Below are 13,386 nucleotides of genomic sequence, written 5' to 3'. Positions count from 1 at the left end.
TGTCATAGAGGGTCAGGTCTCACTGCACTGTTGCCTCTCTCAGATTCCCTGTCACAGATCTGTCTCACTGCTAGTCTATAGCCGGTCTTTGTGTGCCTGTCAGAAGAATTGTCTCACTGCTGGTCTGTAGCAGGTTTCCGTGTCCCTGTCCCAGAAAAGATGTCTCACTGCTAGTCTGTAGCCAGTCTCCATGTCCCTGTCACAGAAGTGCAGGTCTCATTGCTAGTCTGTGTTATGTCTTTGTGTCCTTTTCACACTTGAGCTGTCTCACTGCTAGTATGTAGCCCATCTCCGTGTCCCTGTCACAGAGGAGCAAGTCTAACTGCTAGTCTGTAGTGTGTCTTTGTGTCCCTGTCACAAAGGTGCTGTCTCACTGCTAATCTGTATCCAGTCTCTGTGTCCCTATCACAGAAGAGCTGTCTGTCTCACTACTAGTCTGTAGCTGTCTCTGTGACCTTGTCCCAGAGAAGATGTCTCACTGCTAGTCTGTAGGAGGTCTCCATGTCCCTGTCACAGAAGTGCAGGTCTCACTGCTAGTCTGTATCAGGTCTCTGTGTTCCTGTAACAGAAGAGCTGGCCTCTCTGCTAGTCTGTATACAGTCTCCGTGTCCCTGCCACATAGGTGCTGGGCTCACTGCTAGTATGTAGCCTCTCTCCAAATCCCTGTCACAGAGAAGCTGTCTCACTGCTAATCTGTAGCCGGTCTTTGTGTCCCTGTCACAGTGGAGCAGGTCCTACTTCTAGTCTGTAGCTGGTCTCTGTGTCCATGTCACTGAGGAGGAATTCTCACTGCTAGTCTGTAGCACGTCTCCTTGTCCCTGTCATAGAGGATCAGATCTCACTCCTAGTCTGTAGCTGGTCTTTGTTTCCTGTCACCAAGGAAGAGGTCTCATTGCTATTCTTTAAGAAAGGTAGGAAAAGGAAAACACTGCTAAAAGAAGGAAAGCAAGTGTCAGGTCAGCTTTGGTCTGCAGGCTACACTTTGCTTAAGATTAGCAGTATGGTTTGAGAAACATCCAAGTAATACAGAAAATCCTTTGACTGTTAAGCAAATGAAATGAATTTCAAATTCTATCTTTGTTCCATATTAGTGAAAGGAATGGAGTTTTAAGGGAAAAGCCCAGAAACAGGAATTGAAACCCATGATTTAATCAAACTTTTTGTTAAATAACACTTGAATTCACATCATTTTGAACAGAAAAGTATATACACCATTTTATATATACAGCACAGACACTTCAAGATAACAAGCCTATTCCAAAGTAATCTTTTGATGCCCAAAGGGACTTAATTTAAAATGATACCTGACAAGGGTTTGGATGCAGCTTAAAGGTATATGGTTTTTCTAGCATATACAAAGCCCTTTTTCTGTTTAAACAATAAAGAAAGGCTTTAACTTTAACATAGTAAAATTTCATATAACAAAACAGTTATCAAGCAAGAATTATAGTTACAATATTTATATCTATTTTATCTTTTATCATATCTAAGGAAAACCATAACTATCTATCTATTCTTCAACTCCATCAAAGACTCCAGAAGGATAATATTACCTAAGTAAACAAGAAATAAGCAACTTCCAAACTCTAGAAATGACAGAGACATCTTGCTGTCTGGACAGTTACCCAAAGTTCCTTTGTACTGTTGGGGCATCCGTCTTCAGTCTTCAGGCCCACAGTATCCAGCAGACTTTTCCATGAAGCAGGAAATTTCAAAGACATTTCAGTCACTTTCTGCTGTGTCCTGCAGAATGTCTCGCAGACTCTTTTATAAATCAGGAACCCCAAAAGACCATCTCACCTTTAGGCAAGTTCAGCAGTCCTATTTTTGAGGGTTCTCTGTGTCCAGTTTATGCAACAGTCCAGGCAAGAGCAGTTTCTTGCCCAAATGGCTATCAAACTCTATAAGGAGCCTCTTTTATGCCCATCTTCTTCTTGAAGTAGATTGCTGCTGCCAGGAGCAGACGTGTCTCATTGCCATGAAAAGCCCTAAATTATTGAAACATTAAATGCCATATTCTGTAGTCTTTGAAAGATATGAAGAATGTCTATCTAACTGAAATATATCTCTATATATCCAGAAAATCTACCTAACATGACTACAAGCTTGATTATTATCAATGATTATCCATTAACAACCTATATTTCCTAATTATACATTTTATTTTTAATGAACTACACAATCACAATACCTTAATCAATATCAAAAATACATATACATGTAACAAAATTGACCTTAAAACCCATACCAATGCAAATTATTCATATCTATATCCTATCCCCCTTTAAATGTAAAAGAAAATTTATAAACAATATTTTCAAATATGAGCACAATTATTTCTCCCCAGATTGCTTCGTGCTGAATGGGGGCACTGTTATTCAGGTCTTTCATGGTATAACCTGTGTGCTAGATTCATCTCAGTCAGAAGTTGAGTTAAGTAATTTTTTGAAGGTGTTCACAGCAACCTTTCAGGAGGGCATGGTCTATCATACCATATTGGGATAGAAGCAATCCACAGGGTTTCATCCTCTGTGAAAACAAAAGAAGAACTTTTCCAAAGCATCATAACCTTAGATCCAAATTTTGTAGTCAAGGTATTTTCAAAATATCTATCTTGGATTAGTTCAGCAGCATTTATAAACAAATATCTTTTAGCAGCTGTTGCTCCTTCTTCAGCATTCAAACAATTCAAAAAGAGCATAATAGCATACAGTAGGAAGATTCTCTGTGTATTTTCCATCTTTGTGCGGCTTTACTTTAACCTCTATTTCTTTTATTTTTACTTTTTGAGACAGGTTCTTTGCATATCTTTGTCCTGGAATAATTCTGTAGACCAGGCTGTCCTTGAACTCAAAGAGATCCCTCTGTCTGTGCCTCCCAGGCATTGGGATTAGAGGTGTATCACGCCACACCTTGAAGTCACCAAGGTCAATCTACCTCACCTCCCAAGTGTTGGGATTAAAGGTGTGTACTACCACACCCTACTACTCTCTTTCTTTTTTCTTTTTAAAAAAAGTTTAAGAACTTTAACTTTTAGCCTGCATATATTTTTAACACACTATAATCACTTAGAATTTTTCTTCATCTTTGAATCTCTCTTTACTGTATATCTCTCTCTTTTTCTGCACATGAGCCTTTAAATTACTAAGCAATATGGAGAGGCATGGCTTTGATGGCTGTATCCAGCCCATTCCTTAGCTTTCCAGCCTCATGGCAGAGATACCAGTTGTAGCCATGTTTATTGCCACAACTCTATGGCGTTTCAAGGTCCCTGCCAGCAAGTAAGCTGCAGCATTCTGCTCACAGACCACACTCAGTCCGACTGCCTGCCTGAAAGAGTCAGAGTTTGTCCTGGCTGGACGGCCCAGATAGCGGGCATTTTAAAGTGGCACAGCTTTTTTCCTGCTATGGCTGAAAACCGAAAAGCATGCATTCAGCTTTTCATCAAGACTGTTTAAGTGTTTCATGGAAGGACCTCTTAAAAGAGCTGCAGGGTTTTGCAGCTAAAGCTGAGTCAGGAAGCCTCTCTTAGATTAGAGTGTTTGCTTGCCTCTAGCAAGCAAAGCAGACCTGAGAAATTGCTGCCATCAAGAAGTCATGCTTTACTCTATTCTTTCCCAAGGTTTCTTAAGCTTTTGGTGGATTCAGTTATCCACGTGGGCACCATTCTGTAGTGATGGGACCAGCGGGCTGCATTCCTGCCCGGCTCCCGGACGCCTGGCTAGCTTATGCCTCAAAATAACAACACACAAACTGTATTCATTTAAACACTGCCCGGCCCATTAGTTTCAGCCTCTTATTGGCTACTTCTCATATCTTGCTTTAACCCATATTTAGTAATCTGTGTAGCACCATGACATGGTGTCTTACCGGGAAGGATCTTAGCCTGCGTCCATCTCAGAGAGGAGAGCTATGGTGTCTGACTAACTTCCCTTCTTCCCAGCATTCTGTTCTGTCTACTCCACCTATCTAAATCCTGCCCTATCAAAAAGCCAAGGCAGTTTCTTTATTAACAAATGAGAGTCCTCCATCAATAAATGATATGCAACAAGAAGCAAAAATAAAGAGATAGCCTGACCAAGATAGAGAAAAGAAGGCTTGACTATTCAAATAGGTATTATCAAGTTTTTCTTCCAAATTTGTATGGTCTCAGTTCAAACCTTCTTACGGACTATGCTAAGGTTTATATCTGATGCCATCCATCCTAATCAACTTTTTGGATGAAGACAGTCATGTGCTCATAGTAAATTTAAATTAGCAAAATCCAGCTTTGTGTATGTGTGTGTGTGTGTGTGTGTGTTTTCAAGCACACGCAAGTGCGTATGTGTGTGTCTGTGCAGAGGCTGGCCAGAGCATGTGGGCATGTGTCCTGTGCTCTAGCACTCTCCACATTATTACCCTAAAAAAGGTTTTCTTATGAGCCTGAAACTCATCTCGCACCCAGTAAACCCTAGTCATTTTTCTCTGCCTCTCATAACACTGGGGTTACTGGCTCATCAGCTTTTACATGGACAGTAGGATTTAAACTTAGTTTTTTTATGTTTGAATAGCAAGTTTCATTATCCTCTCAACCATTTCTTTGGTCTCAGTTTTCTTATCTTTGGTATAAAGACTCTTTAACATTATAGATGCCAAGGCAGTGAAAGATAGCTTGAAAACAGTGGGTTGGGAAAAGAGGCTAGGGAGAGAGAAGAAAACAGAGGAGGATGGGGAAAAGAATGCCTAGGAGGCAGCAGCAAAAGAAAAATGACAATGGCAAACTGAAAGCAGATCTCCCAAGGCCTTTCTAGTGTCTTAATAGTTTGGGCTTTGTTTTATATTAAGTGGAGAATGTAGTTAGAGCTATCTCCAAATAAAAAGAATTTTCCTTGAAATCAAAAGTAGAATGTGGACAATGACTTTACAGATACATATCTTCAATGCACTAGCCTAACATTGGTTTTATAGTTTCATTTACAGCAGCAAATTCTGATCTTGATAAACTGTAAGAAAAATGAAATTTAGTTCACAGAACATTAAAATATCAAATAATAAGACCTTAAGCACTTTGGACATTTTTCTATTTGTACTGTATACTGCATATTTAGATCTTTATTTAGTGTTTGGAAGTTTAATGAGCATGAGAAATTGAGACAATTAAGATTCAGCCACGTTTTAAAGGCTACATTTTTTTAAAAAATAAAATTTAACTCAATAGGTTGAGTTCAACCAGGTAATTGTTCCTCTTCCCCATGCTATTCCCCTGTAGTGAAATAAGACCCAATGACTACTTGGTGAGCACTTCCCTAGATACAAGAGAGATATTTTGTGTGTGGTGTTTTTTTTCTAAAAGGCTGTAATTCACTCATACTGATAAAATGAAGAAAAATGACAGAAAAAGTTTTGATCTGAAAGTTTTGATCTAAAACTCATGTTCAGTATATGAAAATATAATGAAACCTGTGGAAACTTGTGGCCCTTTGTTCCTTTCTGTTCTCCTTCCATTAAAAACAATTTCAAGTATTAGATGATCTTGGATATGAAAGTACTTTGTATTCTCAGCATTATAAAAATAAGAGCAATTAGAGAAATGAGAGGAATTGACACTTATTAACTAGTTTTCAACCTCATTTATTCTATAAAATAATATCAGTTAAGGATTACTTTCAACTGTCAACTTATAGATGTATAAATGAAGGCTTGTGGGGGCTTTAAATTGTATAAAACATTTTAAAATTCTGTATTGTAATACTATCAGTTTATTCTATGTCTCAGTATTCAAATTAACTTATCTTCTTTGAAACTTGTTACAAAAATCCTCAAGTACAAGGATTCAATGAGTACATATTCTCCATGATAAAATAAACTGAAGATTCAGGCTATTTCCCTGTGCTAATTATCCCATTCCTTGTGATTTCAGTTTGATTTTTGACTTAGCTCAGTTAAGAACGAGTTCACTTCACTGCAAGACAATAATTTTTGGTTCTTAAAAGAGAAGTTAAAGAAAACAGTGCCATGTGGCAGTACATGAATGTCCAGATAGCCAACAACTGTAGTGAACGGAATTACGACAAGGGGCCCAGAAAGAAGTAGCAAGTATGGACAGAAATCCAGCCAATAGAATGTTCTGCACAATAGAATCTCAGTGTTACATCTCTTACAGGAAATATTTCTCTACCATTATGCTCAAGGACACTCAAAAAGCACTGTTTCCCTTGGGCTGCACAAACACAGGGGGTGGCTTTCACTGAGTCATTAAAGACTCTATTAACTAGTAGGTACCCACTTCTTCCAAATGTACATATTAATGTTAGGGGAAAAAGTAATTCTTGAATAGGTGAATATTGCTTTTATGTCCCTAAAAGGCGTCTCAAAATTAAAATGCTCCTTTGAGAGACACAGAATTGCATATTTGTAAGTAGATTACAATTTGTTCAGCCAGCCAAAATCTCTGGAAAACTGAGAGCAGGGTAAAAAGTATTTACCTGACCACTTTTTCAGGAGATAATCAGCATGTGCCTGAATCAGAAGAGGTCGCAATATAGAAATAATAGCACAGACCCCCCTCCTTCTGTGAAGTTCTACACAAATACCTCAATCCTTACTGTAGAGCCTTTTGTTGGGATTTTGAGGAAACAAAGGTATTATTTAAGACTCAGTTCTCAATGTGATGCTAGATTTTTTACTGACTTAAAGAAAAACGGACACACAAAAAAGAATAAATAAATAAAATAAAGAGAAAAAGAAAGAAGATATATTGGTTTTCACCAACATTCTACCTCTACTAGAGTGTTCTATTAGCTGGAGACAGAGCTTATATTTTCCAAGAGCTTCTATTAATTTCTTAGAAGAATTGTGACTCATTGTACACAGTATTTTGCAAACAGTGTTATTCATGCTGAATACTTATTCGTTCTGAACTTTTAGAATTGTAGAAGATTTGACACAGAGAATGTTGAGAACCTAACAGAAATCTTGAACTCTTAATAAATAATTTCTCTAATAGAATAGATAACGCTTATATGTTTTCAAAGTTCTATTTTGTAGGAATTGAATGCCTCTTTTTGTCACCACTGGAAGAGCACTTTTGAAATATTTTGTTGAATTCAGAATCTCTCTCCATGTACACTATTCCTTTGTTGGTTTTACTATTTTTGTAATCATAGGAGCAGATAGAAATCAACAGAAAAGGTTTTTTTCTGATGACTTAAACAATCAGCAGCTCAAACTGCCCCCACACCATACAAAATACTTTGTATTTTACTTTTCTCCTCAAACATTTTTGAGACAGTTTACTAAAATAATATACTTCAAATATGAATATATGTAAAAGTATAGTTATGGAAATAGGGTAAAAGAAGGAAAATAATGCAACAAAACATTAAGAGATGATTTTCCAGATTAAGAGATAGAATGTTATCACCTACTTTTTCTTCTCTTTTTTTTAACTGTATTCCCCATACTTTCTAAAATAAGTACATACTACTTTTATAATGGATACTTTTTAAAGGTTATATGAAACTGAGTGCTCAAACATAATTTACAGTAGGAAAAATCAGGCAAAGTATGTAAAAAATATAGAAAGACATTCTGAGATACACATTAAAATTACATATAAAGACTACAAAGACCTTTAGAATAGTTAACATTCATGCTGAAAATTAGACTCTAAGTTTCATGATAGTAAAGACAAGATGCTTATAGTTATAATAGTCAAGGATCAGGGAGGTACTGAGTTTGTATCTCAGTACAACAAATTGATACAACACACACACACACACACACACACACATACACACACACAAAAGAAACCCCAACAAAGAACAAAACACTAACCCATCCACCCACTACCACCACCACCAACAATAAAATGCCAGTGTTGTGCTTCAGAAATATTGCTGTCAGGACTGAGTCATATTTATAGTTTCTGAGTTAAAGTCTGTTTCTCCTTCCATTATCCTTGCTTGAATTTAGTTCTTCACTGTTGTTCGACTGAGAAACACACACACATTAGGACCAACCACATAATCTCCTTCTATAAAAAATCAGACAAAACAGAGCTGGAGAGATACCTCAGTGGTTAGCAGTATTAGTTGCTTTCTCAGATAACCCAGATTTGTTTCCCAATACCCACATAGTGGCACAAAAATATCTGAATCTGTAGTTATGGGACTCTTGGGACCTGATGCCCTCTTCTCATCTCCTTGTGTACTAGGCATGCACACGGTACACATGCAAACATGCAGACAAAACAATTACACACATAAAATGAAGTTTTCAAAGTAGCCAAAGATTGATAATGGAATCTATCTATCACACAGGCAGTTCATGGAATGTATTTACAGCAATATTACTCATGACAGCAAAGGCACAAGGCCCATAGAGTTTATTAATGGATAGGTGAATGGTTGGAAAACATGAGAATATTGACATGCTCATAAAATATAACTATTCAACATACAAAAATATATTAATGATACCATGAAATGGATAAACTTTGAAAATATTCTAAGACAAGGAAGCCATAAACAAAAGGCAGCATTTTGGGTAATCTGAAATGTGCAAAACAAGCAAAACAGTACAGATAGAGTGTTAAAATAAACTTACCCAGATGTGTAATTTGACTGTTGAATAGCACAAAGCCCTATGTATTAAAGGAATGGTCCTTAGGATAGGACTAATGTGAGTTGGTAAATGTTTAGGAGATAGGAAATTGGCAAAGGCCCTTAGGTCTCCTAAAGGGATTGTGAAACCTTACACATCCTCTCTCTGCTCTAGATCAAGATGTGAGCATTTTGCTTATCCATGTGTTCTTGCCAAGATATGCTACCATTTTCCATTGTTGTTTACAAAAGTATATGCTAAGTTGTCATTTTCCCTGAATCTGTTTCTTGTCTTTGATATTTTGTGTTAATAACTGTTTTGTGTTAATAACTGACTAATACACTAGGTAACAGATAAAGGGAAAATTTATACTGTTAATTATGGTTATTATATAGAATAACAAATGTACTGAATTGCAACAAATTATATACATTATAATGGTGCACTAAATGGTTCATAAATCATGTATCAGCAGTAAAGGAATGGTTTTTTTTTTTTTTTGCAAGCTTCAGGAAAAAAAAAGAAGTTTCAGAAAAGATATTCCCTTTGGCATATAACACTAAAGGTACAGGAAAAAGAAAGAATATTGAAAACTGCAAGGACAAAAACACCAAGTAACATATAAAGGTAGATCTGTTAGAATAACAACTGACTTCTCAATGGAAACACTAAATGCTGAGACTGCCAGCGTCTGGACAGATGTCTTGAAGATTCAAAGAGATCACAGATTCCAGGCCAGACTACTATACCCACCAAAACTTTCAATCACAATAGATGGAGAAAATAAGACATTCTATAATAAAACCAAATTTAACCAGTATCTTTCCTCAAACACAGCTCTACAGAAGTCACTAGAGAGAAAACTCTAACCTAAAGGGGTTTATGACACCCTGGAAAACATAAAAGTTAAATAATCTAAGACCAGCCAATCAAAAGAGCAGAAACACACACACACACACACACGCACGCACGCACGCACGCACGCACGCACGCACGCACACACATCCACGCACACACATATGCCCCATAGCAACAAGACAACAGGAGTTAACAATCATTGGTCATTGATATCTCTCAATATCAGTGTTTTCAATTCCCCAGTAAAAAACCACACACTAACACAATGCATCTTGAACTTGCTTGAGTAACCAACTAATATCTGATATATGAAGATACATTCCAAAAGATGGAAACTATACTTGATATTGCTTGGCTGGCCAAGAACCTGCAACTAGATAGCCCATGGACCTATGACAAAACCAAATATTTCTTTTCAAAAACAAGTGATAAGTAAGTAAGTAAATAAAAAAGAATGTAGCAATACAATAACTCTTTATGACATTCTGCTATACTCCTAGATCAATGCCTTGCTCAGCCATCATCAGAGAAGCTTCCTCCTGCCGCAGATGGTAACAAATACCAAGACCCATAGTCAGAAAATATGCAGAGTGAGAGACCTTGGAACATTCATGTGTGAACAAGACATCTCCATCAAATTCTTCCCCCAGGGTTCAGGGAACCCTGTCAAAGGGAAGGTGGAAAGAGTATCCATTGCATATGTATTATGGATTTAAGTTTAGTGATTTTTAATGGATTATTTAGTGGGCAAAGGAGTGGATCTCTGTTTCTTGGGCCTTCTCTTCACGCTCCTTTCCTTCTGTTTTATCCAATTTTAATGTTTGTTTTATTTTATCATATTTTATAATATTATTATTAGGTAAAAAGCCAATTATGTTACATATGTATATGTAATATATATATGTATGTTATATATATGTAATATAGTATGTGTGTTATAAATCCCCACACAAATAAATACCTACATATGATTAATACTATATAGTATTATGCTATATAAAGCTGTATATGCAGTATAAAGCATGTAGGTTATTATGTAGTTTATAAACTATCTATTATAATGTAGTATAATATTTATATATGAACTCTTGCCTTTGGAATCACATTCAAATTATATCTAACATGTTTGCTAAAGAATTTTGCCTCTTTAATTATTGTTGTCCTCTTTTCCACATTCTGTCATTATGCTTTTATGATATGAGAGAAAATATCCTAAGCAATTTACATGATTTGTTTGTAATGCTTCCCATGAAATTAGTCATTAAAACAGTGTTCTGTCTAAAAGAATAGAACTTTCAGAATCTCCTACCAGATTCAGGTTCTTTGACTTTAGGCAGCAGAGAGCAATCTAAAACCTGACTGCTATTAGCATTAATAGGTTAGGAGAAATGTGAGCAGATGATTGGAAAACTGAGGGTATATATTAGCAACAAAGGACCTGTTTAGTATATGAAATTCTAAATTAAATCACAAGTTTTCGAAGGAACAATAAAGAAAATAAAATTCCAAGTAAAGACTGGCTTATTGCATAGTTTATAGTTCAACATATTCCTGTGGTTCTAGCAATATTTTAGAGCTCAGGATCTGGGAATTCACATTTGATTTGCAAGCAAGAAGAGAAAACAATCGAACAATAGCCCCTAGCTATTTCCCCTGGCAGTTGTGCTCTTTAAGACCAGCAATGCTGTACATGCCGTAGAATGTGTTCCCTGATTTTGAAACAAAGTAAGCAGCTTATATCTGTCCAGGATTCTTCTTCCTCCCCATTTGATTGGATATCTCAGTATGTGAAGGTCATGAGTACGGGAGGGGGGGAAATACATAGCTCTTCTGTGAATCCAGGACAACCAATTTTTAATCTTGCTGCAGAGATCTGGGTTCTCACTATTAAGGAAAGAATTGGTTTTCTTGAGAAGACCATGGGTCACATTAAGAGCCATTCATTTTGGGGAGGAAATCTTAAGACCCACCAAATGAGACTGTGAGATTTTATACTTCTTGAAGACACATTTTGCTCCTGAATATTGGAGATGAGAAACTTCAGCATACTGGACAGGCACAAGGCCACCCCTGAGAAGAAGTTTGTCTTGGTAAGTGGGAAAAAAGGAGGCTCTGAGGATGAAACTATTTAGCTTTGTTGGTAAGTCTCAAACTATTTTTTAAATACTTGTTCAATTGTACCTGTTATTATTGCCATATTATCTGAATTCCCATTTGTCCCTGAAAACAGTTATCTAATTTTATATAACACTGTGTCTAACTTCCCTAGAAATATTGCTCCCTATACTTTAATTCTCTTACCACCTAAATGTTAAAGTATTCACTAACTCAGGGTTTGAGAGTGAAAACTAGTACTTTCCAAATTTTAAAGTTTTCCATCAAATATAGATGTTTTTAGTTTTGTGCTCTGGGTGACAGAGCATTTATCAATGGAGGCAAAACACACGGGTTGGGTAGAAGTAGAAGGGAGGATTCTAAGTTTCATTTCTGAACTATACAGAGAAACCTTGTCTAAGGAAAAACAAATAAACAAACAAAAACTAAAAAAAAAAGAACAGCAACAACTCCCCCGTCAAAACAAAACAAAACAAAACAAAACCAAATAGGGCATAGTGCTATGATGGGTAGGTTTAGGACTGTAATTCATACATTAAGACATGGAGTTGGTAGGGCATTAGAATTACAAGTTCAATTCTAGCCTGTACTAAAAAGAAAGTTTTTCAGCCGGGCGGTGGTGGCGCACGCCTTTAATCCCAGCACTCAGGAGGCAGAGGCAGGCGGATCTCTGTGAGTTCGAGGCCAGCCTGGTCTACAAGAGCTAGTTCCAGGACAGGCTCTAAAAAAGCTTCAGAGAAACCCTGTCTCGAAAAACCAAAAAAAAAAAAAAAAAAAAAAAAAAAAAGAGAGAGAAAGTTTTTCTTGTTTTAAAAATAAAAAGTAAACCTGGCAAAGCTACATAGTTTGGTCGTGTACGTCCATGAATAATGCCATCACTCTGAGGGGGAGAGGGATATATTTGGGACTGGCAAGTTTAAGCACCGCCTGAGATCTATAGATTGAGTTTCCTTTAAAAGGATAGCATAGTGGTTTAATAGGTACTGCGTTGTCACAGGACTGTGACCCTGTCATGGGGAATTGGAAAGAAGTGGCATGAAACAAAAACATCGCAAGACTTGATAGAGAAACCTCGCCTCACAAGAAAAAAACAAAAAACAAAAAACAAAAACAACAACAACAACAACAAAAAAAAAAACTCGGGGCTGTTGGGAACTGAAGAGGACATAAGGTTTCCAAGCCTGAGTGTCTTCCAAAAGGAAAGTGGGGGAGAGGGAAAGGAAGAAAGAAAAGTGGGAGAGAGAGGGGGAAAGCGGGAGAAGGGAGGGGAGAAAGGCAGAGAAGTCAGGGTAGAATGTCTGTTGTGGCAGACAGCAACGCAAGAGCATTGGCACATCACTGATTGGTGGGGACTCGAGACATGAGAGTACAAATATCGCGAGACTTAGTATTGTTCCCGGGCTATATAGGGAGAGGCTTTCGCGCCACTGCAGAAAAGCCTTCAGGAGCCACGGTGGGGCGATTCGCCTCCGTTTGGTGTTTTGGAACATTTCTATGAGTCCAGCCCTGTTAATTGGAGGCCTGAGAAGACAGGAATTGTGAGTTTGAGTCCTTCTTGGGTTATATAGAGAGACCTTGTCTCAAAAATAATTATTTAAAAGCAAAAGTGGGCATAATGACATGGTGGCCATCTGTGTGTTAGGCAGGGCCGTGAAGGCCGCACTGAGGTATACATATCGGAGGAGGAGCTGAGGCTCACGAGGTTCACTTTGGCCTATCGGGGCAATATAAATAAACATCCTTCCTTCCTTTCTTCTTTCTTTCTAGAAAAAGAAACGAAACCTGGCAGAATGTGAGTAAGTGGCATAGCTGGCAACAGCACATTCCATG

This window comes from Arvicola amphibius, chromosome X (assembly GCF_903992535.2).
Source record: "Arvicola amphibius chromosome X, mArvAmp1.2, whole genome shotgun sequence".
Lineage (NCBI taxonomy): Eukaryota > Metazoa > Chordata > Mammalia > Rodentia > Cricetidae > Arvicola > Arvicola amphibius.
This window is presented reverse-complemented; position numbering follows the sequence as displayed.